Source organism: Arvicola amphibius, chromosome 14 (genome assembly GCF_903992535.2).
Source record: "Arvicola amphibius chromosome 14, mArvAmp1.2, whole genome shotgun sequence".
In the NCBI taxonomy this organism is placed as follows: Eukaryota; Metazoa; Chordata; class Mammalia; order Rodentia; family Cricetidae; genus Arvicola; species Arvicola amphibius.
In genome coordinates this window covers 41,715,048-41,733,761 of record NC_052060.1, presented here as the reverse complement: position 1 = coordinate 41,733,761, position 18,714 = coordinate 41,715,048, and the positions used below count along the sequence as shown (strand labels likewise).

Here is an 18,714-nt window from a genome sequence, read left to right as displayed (position 1 = left end):
TGACATGAAGGTTGACCATACTGCCTTCTGGGTTATGCTTATTTGATATCTCAAGAGATGGATAATACTGAGATGAATGATAATGTGTTCAAAAATTGCAACAAGTATTAATTAATTATGCAGATTAGGCTATTGATCAGCAACTCAGATCTTTGTGTGTAATCTATTTTCTTTTCCAGTTAATAATCTTTACCAGTCCAAAAAATGCCAAATGTATTATTATGTAAAAATAATGGATCATACCTCATTTATAAGTCTGGATCAAATAAAAGTTAGAAATTGAAAACCAGTTTCAAGGCTTTTATTTCAAGTTAAAAGCACCAAAATATTATGTTAAAATCTTAACTGTGTTTTAATTCACTTAGAGAATAAATTCAGTCACTTAGGTAACACAGGTTTTTTTGTATATAAAACCAACTGAAATATTCTAAAAATATTTTAAAGAAAAAGTCTTTTCAAAATATTACAGGTTTATCTTTTTTCATACCCACTTTAATTTAGATAAATATAAGTCTTTTACCTTTCTCTCTCCAACCCTTTACAAGCCCCCCCAATTTTGAATTGATAGTCTCTTTTCCCTTGATTGTCTTTTTTTCTCTCTTTTTTTTCATCATTTAAAATGCTATACCGACCTGGAAGCAGGCAATCTTTCAGTGACAGTGTTGTAAGTGGGATGGTCAAATGAGAAGATAAAGAAGAAAGGAAATTTCAAGGTTGTCAGAGACCAAGTAGACAGCAGCCTTGGCACTCCTCCCTCTTCACGTGGAAAAGCCAAGGTCTCAGCAACCAAAATATTCCTTAACTACTTCAAGCCCCTAGCCACTAGCTTCAGTAGACCTAGCCAAGTCTACTCTTGGGCAATAGCATAGAACTAGGTCCCTTTGGTCCTTTGATTAGGGCTCTGAGAAAGGTTTGGATGTGTCTGGCTCCCAACAGTGACATCATCTCCTGTCTTTCATCAGTCTATCATTCTCTCTCTCTCTCTCTCTCTCTCTCTCTCTCTCTCTCTCTCTCTCTCTCTCTCTCTCTCTCTCTCTCTCTCTCTCTCTCTGTGTGTGTGTGTGTGTGTGCGCGCGTGTGCGTGCGCGTGCGCGCGCGCGCGCGTGTGTGTGTGTGTGTGTGTGTGTGCAGGGAGTGAGGTGGAGGGAAGAGGATGGTGCTTTCTGAGGAAGTGAATCCTGAAGACTGAATAAGGGGAGAAAGAATTCATTTTTGACAGCTCTGAGGGAAAAGAATTCTACAGAAATATAGTATTCCATTTTGTTAGAGCAAACTTCTGTTACTGTATTTCTTACTAGCTATGGAACTCAATACTGCTTTTCCCCTTAATGAAAATTTTCTGGGAAGATAGATGGACTGCCTGTTTGTTTGTTTGTTTCTTTTCGAGACAGGATTTTTCAGTGGCTTTGGAGCCTGTCCTGGAACACTCTTGTAGACCAGGCTGGCCTCGAACTCAGAGATCTGCGTGCCTCTGCCTCTTGAGAGCTTTGATTAAAGGTATGCACCACTACTTCCCAGCCAGTTTCATGCTTTGATAGTATTCTTTGTGTGTGGATTCATGTCTATTGCATTTGACTAGATATACTGAAATATATCTGTTTAAGATGATTTCTAATTTTATCTAAAAGGAAAGATGTCTGTGTACATGCATTGTGTAAAAATGTTTTGCCTTTAAATATCCTGGCATTTTTCATCTTTAACAATAAAAGTATCTATCAGTAGTCTTCCAAATGCAAATTTTTAATATATTTCATAGAATGGAGGAAACAATGATGGTAAGGTGCCCTTACAATGGACTTAACATTATTGTTCTCAAGGCAAAATATTTTGCTGTGTGTTGTCCTTCATACTTGATGTGGCAGTCAGTTGACATTATGATCCTGATGTCACACTTGATGTGTGGCAGAGCTGCTCCCTAGCTCTAGGGCTCACCTGTTTTTTCCAGTGGTTAGCAGTATCCAGACTAGCCGGATATGACTCACAAGCTTATATTTAGCTATTTCTTCCAATGACTGCATTTGTTCTCTTTGTGAACATCCTAGGATGATGTAGGAGTCAGCAACTATTTATCAGGACTCTCTCTGTCTCAAAGTAGTGAAAGGTCACATGAATTTTTGTTCAACAGGATGAATGGAGTCTATTCATTTGTGTGTGTGTGTGTGTGTGTGTGTGTGTGTGTGTGTGTGTGTGTGTGGCAGCTGTATCTCAATGCCATTCTGGATCCAATTGTACCTTGAATACTTCATGAAAGCTGTTTGGTCCACAGATCCACATGTAGTATTGATGAAACCACATCAATACTTTAAGCTTTAGAAACCACAGTGATATTTTGAGGGATAAAGATGAAGAGGAAACAGGCAAATAAGTAATCAAGACTCAGTTATACACTTTTTCCTTGAGTGACACCCTTTCTCCTCTCTGCTTGTATGAAACAAATGATTTTAGATTTATATTTAGTTCATGTATAAGATATAACAGCATTTGTCTTTGGCAGTTGGATTCTTGTAGTTTGCCACAGTGTCCTTGGGTTTATACACGAAGTCATGAAGGACAAGATTTCTTTTTTGACAAAGATAGAATCTTATTCCAAAGTGAATGTATGCTACATTTATTTTATTCACTGATCTGGGAATAGGCCTTTGGTTGTTTCCACAGTTTCCACTGTGAATATCGTTGAGGTGAACATGCACTCCAGATCTGCTTTGGACGCACCTGTTACAATTCCTGTCCATAAACTGAGGAATCAAAGCAACTGTCCTCTTACCCTTTCAGGAATCTCCAGATGATTTTACAGCACAGTTGTATGGATTTTCATTTCCACCAGCAGTGTTGCCCAGTTCCCATCTCTGTCAGTATCTGCTACCTATTGAATTTTTAAAAATAATCGCTCTAACAGAAAAGATGCAATTTCATTGTGATTCCACCAATGATCAGGAGTGCTGAATATGTTTTCATGTGCCAGTCATCCAAATCTCTCTTTTAAGGAAGTATCTGTTCAGATATTTTGCCTTTTCTTCTGAATTGTTTTATATTGTTGAGTTGAATTACACACATATTTTGATTATTAGCTCTTAATTGTATGTATACTTTGCAAATATTTGTTCCCAAATTATGGATTTTTTTTTACAATATACTGATGCTTATGAAAGGGTAACAAATAGCCACTTCATAAAAGAAGAAAGCTTCCAAATAAACAACTTAGTTTTGCACTATGATGGACTTGAAAAAGAAGAGGAAATAACCAGAGGGAAGGAAAATGAGCAGAACATAAATAAATTACTCAACAAGATAAAAAAACAAGTTCTAAAAAGTCAATGAATTTGATGTTTATTTGCATTTTTTATTTTAATTATTTTTAAAACAATCTTGTTTTACATACCAGTTCTCTCTCCCTCCTATTTGCCCTCTCCCCACCTTCTTCTCACCCCACCCCCACCCACTTCTCAGAGAGGGTGAGGCCTCCCATGTGGAGTCAAACAAGTCTGTCACATCACTTGTGGCAGGATCAAGGACCTTCCCACTGTATCTAGGCTGAACAAGGTATCTATCCCTCCATAGGGAAGGGGTTCCAAAGAGCCAGTTCATGCATTAGGGATAAATATTGGTCTTACTGCTAGTGGCCCCACAAACTGCCCAAACCATACAACAGTCACCCACATTCAGAGGGCCTAGTTCAGTCTTATGAAGGTTCCCCAGCTGTCAGTCCAGAGTAGGTGAGCTTCCACTTGCTTGGGTCAGCTGTTTCTGTGGGTTTCCCTATCATGGTCGTGGCCCCATTGCTCATTCTATATGACTGTATGACTGGACTCTGGAAGTTTGGCCCAATGCTTAGTTGTGGATCTCTGCATCTGCTTTCATCAGTTACTGGTTGAAGGTCCTATGACAATAATTAAGATAGTCATCAATCTAATTACAGGGGAAGGGCAAACAGGGATGGGGAAGGTCAAGTTGGGTGAAGGATAGAGAGGGAGAACAAGGAAAGAGATACCTTAAAAGAGAAAGCCTTTATGGGGTTAGCAAGAAACCAGGCACTAGGGAAATTCCCAGGAATCCACAAGAATGACCCTAGCTAAGAATCCAAGCAATAGTGGAGAAAGTATCTTGATGTTTATTTGTAAAGATAAGTAAAATTAAAAAAAAAAAACTAGCTAGATGTGGGGTTAGTAAAGATCTTTTCCCATTCTGTAGGCTGCCATTTTGTCTTGTTGACCATGTCTTTTGCTTTACAGAAGCTTTTCAGTTTCAGGAGGTCCCATTTATTATTTGTTTCTCTCAGTGTCTGTGCTAGTGGGGTTCTATATAGGAAGTGATTCCCTGTGTCAATGTGTTCAAGGGTACTTCCCACTTTCGTGACCCAGAAAGAAAATTATCACATGTACTCACTCATAAGTGGTTTTTAAACATAAAGCAAAGAAAACCAGCCCACAAATCACAATCCCAGAGAACCTAGACAACAATGAAGACCCTAAGAGAGACATACATAGATCTCTACATGGGAAGTAGAAAAAGACATCTCCTGAGTAAATTGGGGGCGTGGGGACCTTGGGGAAGGGTTGAAGGGGAGGGGAGAGGCAGGGAGGGGAGCAGAGAAAAATGTAGAGCTCGATAAAAATCAATAAAAAACTAGCTAGATCAACAAAGAGAATGTAAAGCAAACACTCAAAATCAGTAATGAAAACTGAGATATCACAACTAAAACAACAGTAGCAAGGCACGCCAAAATTACTATAAATACCAGCAAATCATTTCCTCAGGTGCCCTAGGAGATGTGTAGAAATCCCTACAATCTTAGACTGAAACAAGATGTGGGAAAGCTGAGCAGGTCAGGAAATCAAGAGTGGTCGGCAATAAGACAGGCCCTGACAAAGAGGATCCCGGCAGCTGAATCCCATAAAACATCTAAGAAAACTGCATAGCGTTTCAACTTTTAATTGCTGGAAAGAGTAGAGTGGTGTTCTGGAGATCTCTAACTGAACAGTCAAAGTTCTGTTTGTTTCCCTTCTCTCACTGATGATGCAAGTATGTTTGCTTATGTCTCCTAATATATGTTGACCTAAGGGAGTGATACGTGGGGACTAACTAATATTGGTCAGGCCATTAGGAGATGGCAATTTGTATGCCGTGCTAAGCCACAACTCACTTAATGAAGAAGAGGAAGATGGAAAATAAATATGGGAAGCAGGATGATGATGGAGGAGAAGGAGCAGGAGGAAGAGGAGGAGGCAAAAAGGTAACCTCATTCCTTACCCTTACACATTATGCATCTCCAGGGAATTATTGTTAGTATATTTAATCCATGAAGAGGAATAAGATCAGAAACATGTAAGTATTTTCACTGCTTGAGTAATACATACTATGGTGATTTTTGAATCTGGGTGGAAGGAATGGAATCAACATCCACAAAAATAGTAAGAGTTTAGGTCTCTTGTTTTTCTTGACTTATTCACTATAACAAAATAACTTGGACAATGAATATTTTCTACAAATACTTTGTACACATTTAATAAGTTGTAATACTCAGTAACTATTCGCAATATTTGTGAAATGAAATTATTCATAGTCTCTAATATTTCATTTATTTTTCATACTACTATTAAACTATTATTGATTCTCTTTAACCTCAATGGTTAACGATTCTTTTAAGGAGACATTTTTCTATCTAAATAGGCTTATCGTGTTCTCTACCGCTTTACAGTTTGCCATTTGCAGTGGTTTGCATTCTTTGCGTATCTCTTTGCTACACTTCATCTGCAGGAGCTTGGAGATTATGTCTATTTTTATTCCATGCATAGAACATAGTGCCTAGAACATTATATGTAATAAATACATCATTGCCAAGTTAATTTATATTAGCATAGCCTCTGAAAGGTATTAGAAAAAAATGTAACTACTAGAAATTTGATTTCGTTTTCAGTGGAAAACATGCAGGAAATAAAAAGAGAATGACCTTGTTAACGTTGACCTGACACACGGAATTCAACCCAATTTATTTTGCTCAGAAAGGAGCATTGACAAAGGCCTAGAATAATCAAATTTAATTCAATGCATATATCAGAGCCACTTCAAAATTTCGTTTGTGAGGGTTGTTATAATAAAATCTTATCTATGGACAAGGGGTATGAACTATGCTTAGTGAGTAGACAAAATAGACTGAGAGAAACAAACACAGTATTATTGCTTCTATTTCATGTATCATCTTCAATAAGTAGGTGTGACGATTAAAGCGTGTCACTTGAATTGGGCAAGCGTGCCCAAGATATTGACCAATTATTCTAAGTGTTTGTATGTGGCTGTTTTTCTTCCTATCGTGTTTTATATCTTATTACTATATATTGATTGTGCAGAATAACAGGTTCCATTGTGATATATTCACATATCAAGTAAAAGTCTTTGACTATATCCCCTTCTATTCTTCTCTGTCCTGTCTTCTGGACTCCTTGAATTTGTTCTTCTTCTCTAATAGTTCTTTTTCTACTTTGCTGTTATCTCTGTCTGCTGTCCTCAAATTCCATATACAAGTAAAGCATGAAATACTTAGTTTCCTGGGTCTGGCTTATTTCACAAAACACAATGATTTCAAGTTCTGTTCATTTTTTTTTGCATTTGATATGACTGTATTTTTTTTTATGACTATCTGGAATTCTGACGTATAGTTCAAATGTGAAAGAGGAGATGTTACAATTGATACAACACAAATAACAATAATAATAATAATAATAATAATAATAATCCACTGAGCTCTGAGTACTGAATGATGTTCAAGCCCCAAACTCAAATCACAGCGGTCCTTCCAAATCACAGAGTCATGCCTGTCGTTGTAATACCCCATGACCTAGTATACAATTTGTTTTCTTTGGTGTCTTTAGAGGAACATAACTGATATATATTTACATATATTTAGCTATTTTAATTCACATATTTTATGTTATTTTTATTGTATCATTGAAACTATACTTTATCTTATACTTTATTTAAAACTTAGGTTATAATGCATAAAAAACTTCAGTGTAAGATCTGAAATTAAAAATCCCAGAAGAAAGCATGGGAAAATTCATTTTGATTTAAGCCTGGATGATGATTTCTTTTTCTATATATGCCCAAAGCATTGATTATAGCAGCAAAAATAAGCACATGGGATCATACTTAACTCTAGAATTTCTGTATATCAAAACAAACATTTGATAGAATGAAGAGGAAATCTACAAAGTTTGAGGAAAGATTTGCAAACCACATCTGAGGAAATGTTACTAAACAATAAACATAAATAACTCAAACAAGTCAATATTAAAACTAAAAATAAATAAATAAATGCTACAAAATTAAAATTCTACCTTAAAAAAAAATGTCTGTGAAACAAGATTTCCTGAGTTTGAAGCCAGGTTCAAATACCAAATTTATAAATTATTTTCTTCAGTTTTCAGACTGTTTTATGAGAAGTGGAAGTAATCAAACATGATACATTCTTTATACCTCTGAAATAAAATTGAGCATTGGTCACCTGCTCTAAATAGTGTACTACTTCTGCTCAGCATTTTACTTAAGAAGACAAATACATGTTTTACTGAAAATGATGTCTATTTTTGAAAAGCATTTATAACTATACACTTTTACATTATTTTATATTCATTTAAATTAATTTATATATTTTAAAATTAAGCAAATATTAAGAATTTGTTCTTTGTTTTTCTTATTTTCTTCCCTCCAACACCAATCCCTGTGACAGGGTCTTACCTATCCCAGGCGTGCCTAGAGCTGAGCCTCCTACCTCCATAGCTCAAATGCTGAGATTGTAGGCACCTGCCACCATGCCCACATCTGGTTTATGTTGTACTGGGGACAGAACGCAGAGCCCTTTACACCCTAGGCACTCTATCAGCTAAGCTATACCCCACGTTTTACTATCTTACATCCTAACTGTAAAGCCCTATTGGCCTTCTAAATACAATAGAAGAACTCTCATATGAATAAGTCAATATATCTTGGCAAGCAAACTGTTCCCTAGGATCTATGCTAGGTAACTGTAGGAAAACAGTCTGTTTAGACTCAGTGTAGCAAAGACCATGAATATTTCAATTTGAACAACCTTACTCATATGGTAATGCAACCTGAACAATGAATTCCTCTTACCTGTACCTTTATATTGGTTGTGAGACTTACAGTCTTAGGAAATGCAATACTATAAAGTTGTTTTTGCACACACCTATAAGCATTTGCAGGCAAGACTGTTTTCAAAGTAAAGATGGTATACCTGAATGTTTTAATCTATTAAGAGATATTTTTCTTTCTCTTGCTTTTTTTAACCTGTCAATAAACTTAGTAAGATAAGATCGCTTCTTTTCATGTGTTCACATTCAGACACCGACATTGCCAAAGGACATGATAAAACACCCCTTTTTAAAAATGTCACTCAGACTGGCAAGCTGACTCAGCAGGTAATGGTGCTTGTGCGTAAACTGAACACTTGAATTCAATCCCCAGAACCCATATGAATGTGGCAGGGAAGATCTGACTCCACAGTGTTGTCTTCTGACTGCCACATATGGCCGCCCCATGACATGTGCGCACCCTCATATACACACACACAGCATTGAATAAAATGAGTTTAAAAGTCACTCTTCAATTTCAATCTGATTATCATTTTCAGGAAGAGTTTATGCTACACGCATAAAGCCTTTAACCTGCAATACCATGTCATTCCGCTGAGTTAATGAACCTTTGAATGAAGTTATTATTGCCGGAATTATATGTAAATAAAAAAATGGATTTTACCATGTATCGGATAACAAATCAATTGTTGAAATAATTTTCTTGTATCCCTTGCTAAGTAAAGTATTCAATCTATTTTATTGCCTCGAAAGCACATATTGTGGTAATGAAAGTGTAGTTTGTTGTCTTAATGATCACAATCATTGAGAGTGCTTGATAGTTGGCAATAACCAAATTTCATCTAATACTTGAAAGCCAGTGCTTCTGATAGTCTGATAAGTCAATATTACATGTGAATAGGAATTTCTAACCTGATTACCCCACCATTAACAATGGTTCAGAAAAATAATTATAAAAATTTTATCATTTTATCTAAAGCAGGTACTATGGAAAGAAATAAACATGAAAGTGAAATTGTGTTTTAAAGGTCATTGCAATGCTTACAGCTGCTCGCTAGCTTTATGTTTTGCCTAAAAGAAGCCAACTATTTGTAACAAGTCTTTTACTTGTAGTAGTTCACTTCCAGGAATGACTAAAGCAGGTGAAACGGTCCTCAGCTGTGAGCTGCTGTCCTTAGTTGAGCAAATGAGGAAATGCTGTCTTCCAATGTTGAGCTAAGCAGGAAGTCTACGAAGTTGAGGTGCATACAAAGGTAAAACTCAGGTCAGGTTTTACACGTTTGCAACTCATGTTCACATCTTGTTTAGGTGTGGATGGAGTTCTGCATAGGCCTGATCCTTTAACCCTCCGAACAAAAGAATGACGAAAGCCAAAAGCAGTCAAGCCCTTCTCCAAGTGTGTCTATTAGTGTCGTATCTTCTACCATTCATCGCCATCCCAAAGTGTATATCTTGTTTTCTTGGGACCAAAAATAAGAAGCAGTAAACAAATGTATCCACCGACTCTGTATATTTATAATAATTGGTGAACGGGGGCCCTGGGTGAGGAGGTCAGCGCTGCAGTCGGTTTGTTGTTTTCTTTCAATACGTAACTAATTCGGGGTCCAAGTCAAAGAACTCCCATTGTTAACAGCATGGCTCTAGAAGCAGCCATTTCAAATGCCATAGACATATGAATTAACATTTCTCTCCATTTCATAATTACTTAATTTTTACCGATTAAGAGAGCATGACATGAGCATATGGTTACTTCCCATCTGCTAATTTCTTCTCCTCAATTAATTATTTCCATTAATATAGATGATGGTGACAGTGTTTGGCTAAATTAAACTAATTTAGTAACAGTCTACTGGGAGGAAGCTCTTCTGCATCTCATGCAGATTCTGCAGCTGCTGACTCCCAAAGTATCAGTATCCTTGAGGAGAAGGAAATATTTGGTGGAACTATAAACATTTTGATGAGCTGTCTTTGAAAATTTCTTTTCTTTTCTTTCTCTTTTACTAAACACAGATTCTTTTCTCATGCAATATAATCTAAATACAGTTCTCCCTCTAAAACTCTCAGTTCCCACCCCCCAACTCCTCTCTCATTTAGATCTACGTCTTTTCTGTTATTCATTGGAAAGGAACAGGCTTCTATGAGATAACAACAAAACATAACAAAATAAACTTTAATAAGATAAAACAAAAGCTATCATATCAAAGTTGGAGAAGCCAAGCCAACAAAAAATAAAAAAACCCCAAGAGAATGCACAAGAATCAGAGACTCAACTGTTCATACATTCAGGAGTCCCATAAAAGCACTAAACCGAAAGCTATAATATATATGCAGAGGACACAGTGCAGACTGCTGTAGGCCCTGTGATTGCTGATTCAATATCTGTGAGTTCAGATGAGCTTTGCTCAGTTGTTTTAAAGCAGTGGCTCTCAACACTTCTAGTTCTGCGGCCCTTAATACAGTTCTTCATTTTGTGGTGACCCCAACCATAAGATTATTTTGTTGCTACCTTGTAACTGTAGCATTTTGCTACTGTTGTGAAATGTAATTTAAAGATCTGTGTTTTCTATTGGTCTTAGGCGACCCCTGTGAAAGGATCAATTGACTTTACAAATGGGTCATGACCCACGGGTTGAGAACCACTGTTTTAGAGGGCCTTGTTCTCTTGGATCATCATCCCATCTTCTCCCCCACTTCTTCTGCCTCCTCTTCTGTAGGGTTCTCTCAGCTCCAAGGGGAGGAATTCGATGGAGACATTCCATTTAACTCTGTGTGTTTCAAGGTATAATGCGTATGTCTGCATAATGTCTGGCTGTGAGTCTCTGTTTTTGTTCCTATCTGCTGCACATGGAAGGTTCTCTGAAGATGGCTGAATAAGGCAGCAATATATGAGTATAGCAGAATATCATCGGGAGTCATTTTATTGTTACTTGTTACTCTTTTTCTTTTCAGTCCTGTAGCATTTGGTTTTAACATAGGTCTCTGTGCTATCTAGTCTCTGACTCCTGGTCACCCAGTATCCATCTGGTATGGGTTCCATCTCATAGAGTAGGCTTTAAGGAAAATCTGAGACATAGGTTGGCTACACCCACAACTTGTGCAACCTTTACCATAGCATATTTTGCTTGCAGGACAAATTGTAAATAAAATGTTTGTAGCACCACCATTGTTTATGTGTAGGTGGAGACTGCTCGTTCGTTTCTCAGCCTCCCAGACCCAAATAATAACACAGAAACTATTTTAATTATAGTACTATTTGACCAATTGCTTAGGCGTATTTATAACTAATTCTTACATCTTAAATTAACCCATTTATATTAAACTGTGAATCACTAAAATACTGAGACCTACTGTTAAGTGTCTGACTGACAACTGGTGTCTTTCTTCTTCGGCAGCTGCATGGCATCTACTTGACTCTGCCAACTTTCTCTCTATATCTCTGTTTGGACTTTACTCTACTAAGCTATTGACCAAAATAGCATCTTTAATAACCAATAGTAATAAAATATATTCATAGCATACAGAGGGGGAATCCCACATCTTCTCCCCTTTTCTATCTAAATAAAAAGGAAGGTTTTAACTTTAACATGGTAAAATTACATATAAAAACAGGTATTAAGCAAGAATTACAGTTATAATATTTATATCTACTTTATCTTTTATTATAACTAAAGAAAATTATGATTATAGATATCTAGTCTTCAACTCCATCAAAATCCCAGGAGGATATAGTATTACCTAAGTAAACAGGAATTGCATTGTAAGCAACTTCCAAAACTCTAATTGACAGAGACATCTCGCTGCCTAGACAGTTATCCAAAGTTCTTCTGTGACATTGGGGCACCCGTCTTCAGCCTACAGGCCCATAGTATCTGTCAGACTTTTCCATGAAACAGGGAATTTTAAAGACAGTTTCACCTGTATTGACAGTTTGTCAGTCAGTTTTGTCTGTGTCTTGCAGAACGTTTCTCAGACTCATGAAGCAGGAACCCCAAAGGACCATCTCACCTTTAAGCAAGTTCAGCAGTCTTTTTTTTCTGTGAGTCCTGCATGTCCAGTTCGTATAGCATACCATCAAGCAGTCCAGGAAAGAGCAGTTTCTTATTCAAATGGCTAACCAACTCCATAAGCAACCTCTTTGATGGCCATCACCCCCTTGAAGTAGATTTGTGGTGCCAGGAGCAGATGTGTCTCATTGTCATGAAAAGTTCTAAGTTCTTACAATATTTTAAATTCCATATTCTGTTTATGCAACTCTGAACTTACTAGCTGTTCATTCTGATTCTCCTCAGTGTCAGAAAAGATACAATGTCTTAGTTACTTCTCATTCAGGAAATAACACTGGATGTACGAAATCCTTAATTTCAGATCTCAGTTTTCCATACATCCTAAATTTACTTGCTTCACAATTCACTTCTGCACAGACTGCATTTGAGACTGTTTTGAAAACTTAGAGAAACTTTCAGACACTAGTTGCATCTTTTATCTTCTTATCATTAATAATAGCAATTGTGTGAAAGCAAAGTAGTACCTTTTACACTGTGAGCACCCTGCTTGGAGCACAGAACTGCAGCCCAGCAATCCAGATCTCCCTGGATGCTGCTACCCTGCCAAGTTGGGAAAACAGCATTTCCCAACTGACATCTAATTTGGTTAGTGTCTTTCAAACATAATTAGAAATTTGGGTTAGATTAAAATGGGAATTAGTTTGGAAGCCATCACTAAGCCAGTAACATCCCAGACAGTTTAGGAGAAATAAATGAATTTGAAAATTGTCAGACAAAAACCACTGTGGCTTCTAAATGTATCCATGGTTCTTTAAAAATATTTATATGTGTAGAATACATTCTTATCTTGTTACAGAAATATTTCTGTGTTTTTTGCTATATGAACAAATATTTTACTTGGATATTTTTGTTGAAGATACAAAAAATTATTAGCTTTTAAGAGACTTTATTTTGTAGTACTGATTATTCAGTTAGCATTGTCTGGGCATCTCTCCATGATATATCCCATTGTGGTAGTAATAGCTAATTAAACTAGTGTTCATTAATCCAATATGTATGAACAATAACACCACAGCCTTTTCCATATTTTTTGTATTCATCATGTCATTATATAATGATTCTAAATATTTTGTTTCTTTTTTATAATTTTAACTTGACATAAACTGAAGATATTGTTTATAGCTATTAAAATTAAAGGAACCATAAAATAAACATCCACAAGTACCAATTATCTAAGCTTTTAAATAAATAATTTCGACCAAGGGAGATGACTCAGTTAGTGAAGAACTTGCTTTACACGCATGAGGACTTGAGTTTGAATGCCAGCATTCAATTAAAAAAGCCGTATTGCCATGCATACCTGTAGAGGAGGAAACAGAAGTGGGTGGAAGGGTGGAGGCGGGGTAGGAAGATTCCTGGAGTTTGGTGGCCTCCATTCTAGTCTGTCAGTCATCACTTGTTTTAGTGAGAGTCCTTGTTTCAAAATAAAAATGGAAAATCTTAATGTCAGTCTCTGGTTTGCACGTGCAAACACACACACACGCACACACACACACACACACACACACACACACACACACACACCGGGGGGGGGGGGGGGGGTAAGGGAGATAAGTTTCAGGTAACTGTAATAAACTATGAACTATATTTTTAAAAACATTTGTTAGTATTTTATACAGGATTGACGATACTAAAACTTTTTAATTAACATTATTAGAGATATTTATACATATTTTAAAAATTAAACAAGACAGTTGAGAAACTATTCTTTGGCAAAGACCAATTCCTAGTGGTTATTTTAAAGGTGATTAAAAGCAAATTATAAAGATCTATTTTATTTTTAATTATGTGCATATGTGTAAGGAGTAAGGGCCATGAGCCCATGAATCCAGGTGTCTGTGGCAGCCAGAGGCATCTATCAGCTGCCCCCGGATTTGGAGCTATAGGCAGTGGGAAACTGCACAACGTAGGTGCTGGGAACCAAACTCAGGTCCTCTGCAAGAATAGGTTAGTAAGCTCTCTTAACCAGTAAGCATCACCTCTTCAGGCCCAGTTCCTGGTGATTTTGTCTGACAAAGGATTCTTCATCTTTTGAAACTGGGACATGCATAGGGCCTTTCCTATAATGATGAGGTAGTTCTAACAGTTGACTCTGCTGATAGCAAACAACGAATTTGTTTTAGAGTTGATCTCTGAGTAAACTACTGACTATTTGGGCTTATTTTTCAAGGTAAACATCCATGATAATATATGGGAAATGTTGTAGCTTTGTTTCTTTTTGTTTTGTGTTCAGCACATGACGTTCTTAGTCTCAATAAAATTATTTAAAAATGAACCTAAATAAAAAATGCTATTAGAGATCTAAAAGAAAAAACTCCCAGGGCAGGCAAGTTGTAAACCTTAGTGTTTACCTAGAAGAGATGGGAGGAGAGGAGGAAAACAGCCATACCATGTAAGGTGATAGGAAGGAGGGCAGCAGGCCCATGATGCGAGACAGGCTTCGAGTAACAGTGTGGGAGCTCAGAGTGTCAGAAAAGGCATGTTTAGATTCCACAGTATCTGGAAGAAAGAGACAGACAAAAGACAAAGGGAAAACTGTGTCTGTATGATTTCAGTTTCAGAAAGAGGGACAGATGTTGCCCATTGTGCTCCTAAGTACTGTGCAGGGGGCAGGAATTTTGAAAGGAAAAAGTACAGTGTATCATTAAATGGATAATTATCCCACCTACCTCAACTCATGCCAGAAGGTAAGCTGCCTTCCTGGGAGTGGTACCATGGCCAGGTGATTGACCTGTTCAACTGAACAATTAAGTCACCTTTGCAAGAGGTATTTCTTAATGTTGTTATGAGTAACTGGCCTTAATTTTCAGTTTCTTTAGCATTTTGTGAGCTTTAAAAATTATATATTTGTTCAACCAATGTTTACTTATCAATAGGGTTCTCATTCTGATACAGTAAAGTGCAAAGACTCTATCCACTTGGAAAAATTATTTCTCTATTTTAAATTGGTACTAAAAAGCTATTCTCAAAAATGCTAATCGATTTTATCTCAAATGCCCAGTGTACTTCCTTCACTCATTTAGGAGGCTTTGTTTTGTATGTGGTTGCTATAGGGCTTATGTGTTTGTTCCAATAACCCATGCTTCTTTGTGCTCAAAGTGCTCGCATAGCTCTTTCTCCCGCTGTCACTTCAGTTTATTCTCAAGTAAGGTCTCTTGTTTTCCTACGCACTCTATCAGTGACCCTGTGCTGACCGTTTCAAAGCCTGTTTGTAGAGGATCTGCCTACGCATGTCCGTGATCTCCTAGAGGCATTCAGGGTTGAGAACTGTTTTAAAACAGTTTTAAGGGTGGACACTCGATGTGGCAGAACACACAATCAGAGGTTGCAACAGGCTTGTGACTGGTTTCCTTTTGGCTTTTTCTTCTGCTTCCCTTTTTTTTCTCTTCATTTAGGACCTCATTACTTCTTTAGCTATGGATTAGGAAGTGTGTCTTGTCACTTCTATCTTGGAAGGATGTCTCAACCAGGGTTTAAATTTAATGATTACAAATGCCTCTTAGGAAAAAAAACGGTTAGGGTGAGCTTTGGGGTCACTGGTTATACTTCCTTTTCAGTTATGCCTTTAATATAGTCTGACTTCATTATATATGTCAGTCTTTGGGGCTAAGAGGTTTTAAGATAGTTTATCCAGTGTATATAATTCTTTGACCATAAAAAACTGTTCTATTATTCAAGAATCCATTAGCAAATAGATTAGAAGACTATAGTTTTTAGCTGAAAATTTGAGCTTAGCTTCTGGCTTATATTTCTTCCAGTCTGCTGGAGAATGCTCACTGTATTTTCTAAACTGAATAATCAAATATTCAATATTGATTTGTCTGCCTTTTCTTCCTCTGCTACCTTTCATACTACATAATACTTTTTATGTATGTAAAGAGGGCTTGCTCTTGAAATGTCTATTTTTTTAAACCTGTTTCCCTGTTCTCTCTTTTATATTCTTTTTGTTAGATTATTATTGTGTTGGTCATTTTTGGTCAACCTGACACAAATCTAGAAATATCTTGGAAGTGGAAATCTTAATTGAGTAGATGTCTCTATAAAATTGGTCTGTTAGCAAGTCTGTGGGATATTGTCTTGATTAATGATTGATGTGGGAGGGCCCAGCCCACTGAGGTTGGTGCTACCTCTGCACAGGTGCTCCTGGGTTTTATAAGAGAGCAAGCTAAGAAAGTCATTGGGGGTAAGCTAATAAGATTCCATATCCAATGGTCTCTACATCAGCTCCTACCCTGCTTGAGTTTCTGTCTTGACTTCTGACTTAGGTATGGTGTCTATTGCTGTGAAGAGACACCGTGGCTATGGCGACTTTATAAAGGACATCATTTTATTAGGGCTGGCTTTCAATTTCAGAGGTTTAGTCCATTACGCTCATGTCAGTGTGAAAGCAGACATGGTGCTGGAGAAGGAGCTGAGAGTTCTACATCTTGATCTATAGGCAGCAGAAGCAGCTGTGCCTCTCTTTCTGGTTGTACCTTGAACATATGAGACCTCAAACCTGCCCCTGGCAGTGACACACTTCCTCCAATCAGGCCACACCCACTTCAACAAGACCACACCCCCTAATACTGCCAATCCCTGTAAACCAAACATTTAAACACAAGAGTCTATGGGGACCATACATACTCTAACCATCACATTCCACTCCCTGGTCCCCATAGGCTTGTAGTCATGACATAATGCAAAATGCATTCCATTCAACTTCAAAACTCCCCATAGTCTATCACAGTTTCAACAACATTTGAAAGTCAAAGTTCAAAGTCTCTTCTGAGATTCTTGCAATCTCTTAACTGTAATCCCCTATAAAATGAAAACAAAACAAAACAAAACAAAGAAAAAACTGATCACATAGTTCCAACACATAATGGCACAGGTTTGACATTACCATTCCAAAATGTAGGAAAGGGAGCATAGTGAGGAAACGCTAAACCAAAGCAAGAATAAAAACCAACCCGGCAAACTCCAAACTGTATCTCCATATCTGATGTCAAAACACTCTTCAGATCTCCAACTCCTTTCTTCTTTGTTGAGTGCAACACACTTCTTTCTTTTGGGATGGTTCCACTCTCTGTTAGGAGTTTTCCTAAGCAGGTATCCCATTACTCTGGCATCTCCAACATTTTGGGGTCTCCAAGGCAATCTAGGCTTCAACTTCACAGCTTCATACAACAGTCTTTCTGAGCCTCCATCCAGGGATACCCCATGCCACACACCTGGCCTCAGTGGCTTTCATTAGTCTCAGAGGGAGGTTCCATAACCCCTTTCATCTGTTTTTTATTTGAAATCCAGAACTATATGGCTTAAGATGCCAAGTTCTGCTGCTTGCTGGGACTGGAACATGCCCTCCTCACTCAATTACATCTTCACCAACTTTCTGTTTTTGATGGTTTCCTTCACTACCTAAGCTTGGCTGTCCTAAAGTTCAGTCTGCAGACCACATTGGCCTCAAACTTGGAAATCTACTAGCTTCTGCCTTCTGAATGCTGCCCCACTCCTGAACCTAAGGTGTTTTTTAATTCCTTTCCACAAGTTGGAAGCTTAGCTGGGTGGGATCTTGCCCTGAGGTCACCACTCCCTTTATTCCATTTCTTAATCTGTTTACCTCCTTGAACATAGAATTTAGTTCTACTCCACATCCTAGTGTCCCCATTCTCCTCAAGTTGTATATCTTGTATTTTAACTTTTCATTATATATTCTTATAAGAGTGAATGCTAATACCATATGACAGAGTCAGTACTAGACTGTTTTGAGATTTCCTCTGCCAAAGCAATCAATCCAATATTCTTTTTGTCAGACTCAGAAAGACTTTTTTTTTTTTTTGACAAGGACAAAAAGCAGCCACGTTCTTCACCAAAATATTACAGAACTGGTCTCTAGGCTACATACTAACATTCTTCTCTGAAAGCTCTTGAGCCTTGCCCCCACCGTTGAAATCACCCTCAGCACCACTATCTTCCATGTTCTTACTAGGATGACCCATTGAGCATCACTTAACGCTTTTCTAACCAAAATTCCCAAAGTCCAAATTCCTCCAAAAAAAAAAAAAAAAAAAAAAAAAAAAAAAAAAAAAAAAAAAAAAAGCATGGTCAAGCCTTTCACAGTAATGCCCCAGTCCCTGAAAACAACTTCTGCTTTAGATAGAGTTTCTATTACTATGAGGAGACATCATTGTTGTGGGATATTTGTACACTGTGTAAAGATGTATTTGCTGTGATTAGTGTAATAAAAAACTGAACAACCAATAGCCAGGCAGGAGGTATAGGCAGGATTTCCAGGAGGAGAATCTAAGCACGCAGGAGATGCCAGGAGACATGGAGTAGAAACAGAAGGTATAAGATGAAAGAGAAGTGATGTCATATGACAGAGTGTAGATTAACAAATGGGTTTATTTAAGTTATAAGAGCTAGTTAGGAGTAAGTCTAAGCTATGGACCAAGCTTTCATAATTAATAAGAAGTCTTCATGTCATTATTTGGGAACTGGCTGGTAGGACAGAGAAAGACTCATTACACACTATGACCAGGCAACTCTTATAAAGGAAAACA

General features: G+C 37.3%; 1 long non-coding RNA gene across 1 annotated transcript in view; it reads left to right on the top strand.

Moving 5' to 3' along the window:
* The first annotated feature begins 5,094 nt into the window (after positions 1-5,094).
* LOC119800595 overlaps positions 5,095-18,714 on the top strand; it is a 36,459-nt gene continuing 22,839 nt past the window's right edge. Inside the window, exon 1 of the long non-coding RNA XR_005283065.1 lies at positions 5,095-5,230. This is a non-coding gene — a long non-coding RNA (uncharacterized LOC119800595). The remainder of the gene's footprint in view (positions 5,231-18,714) is intronic.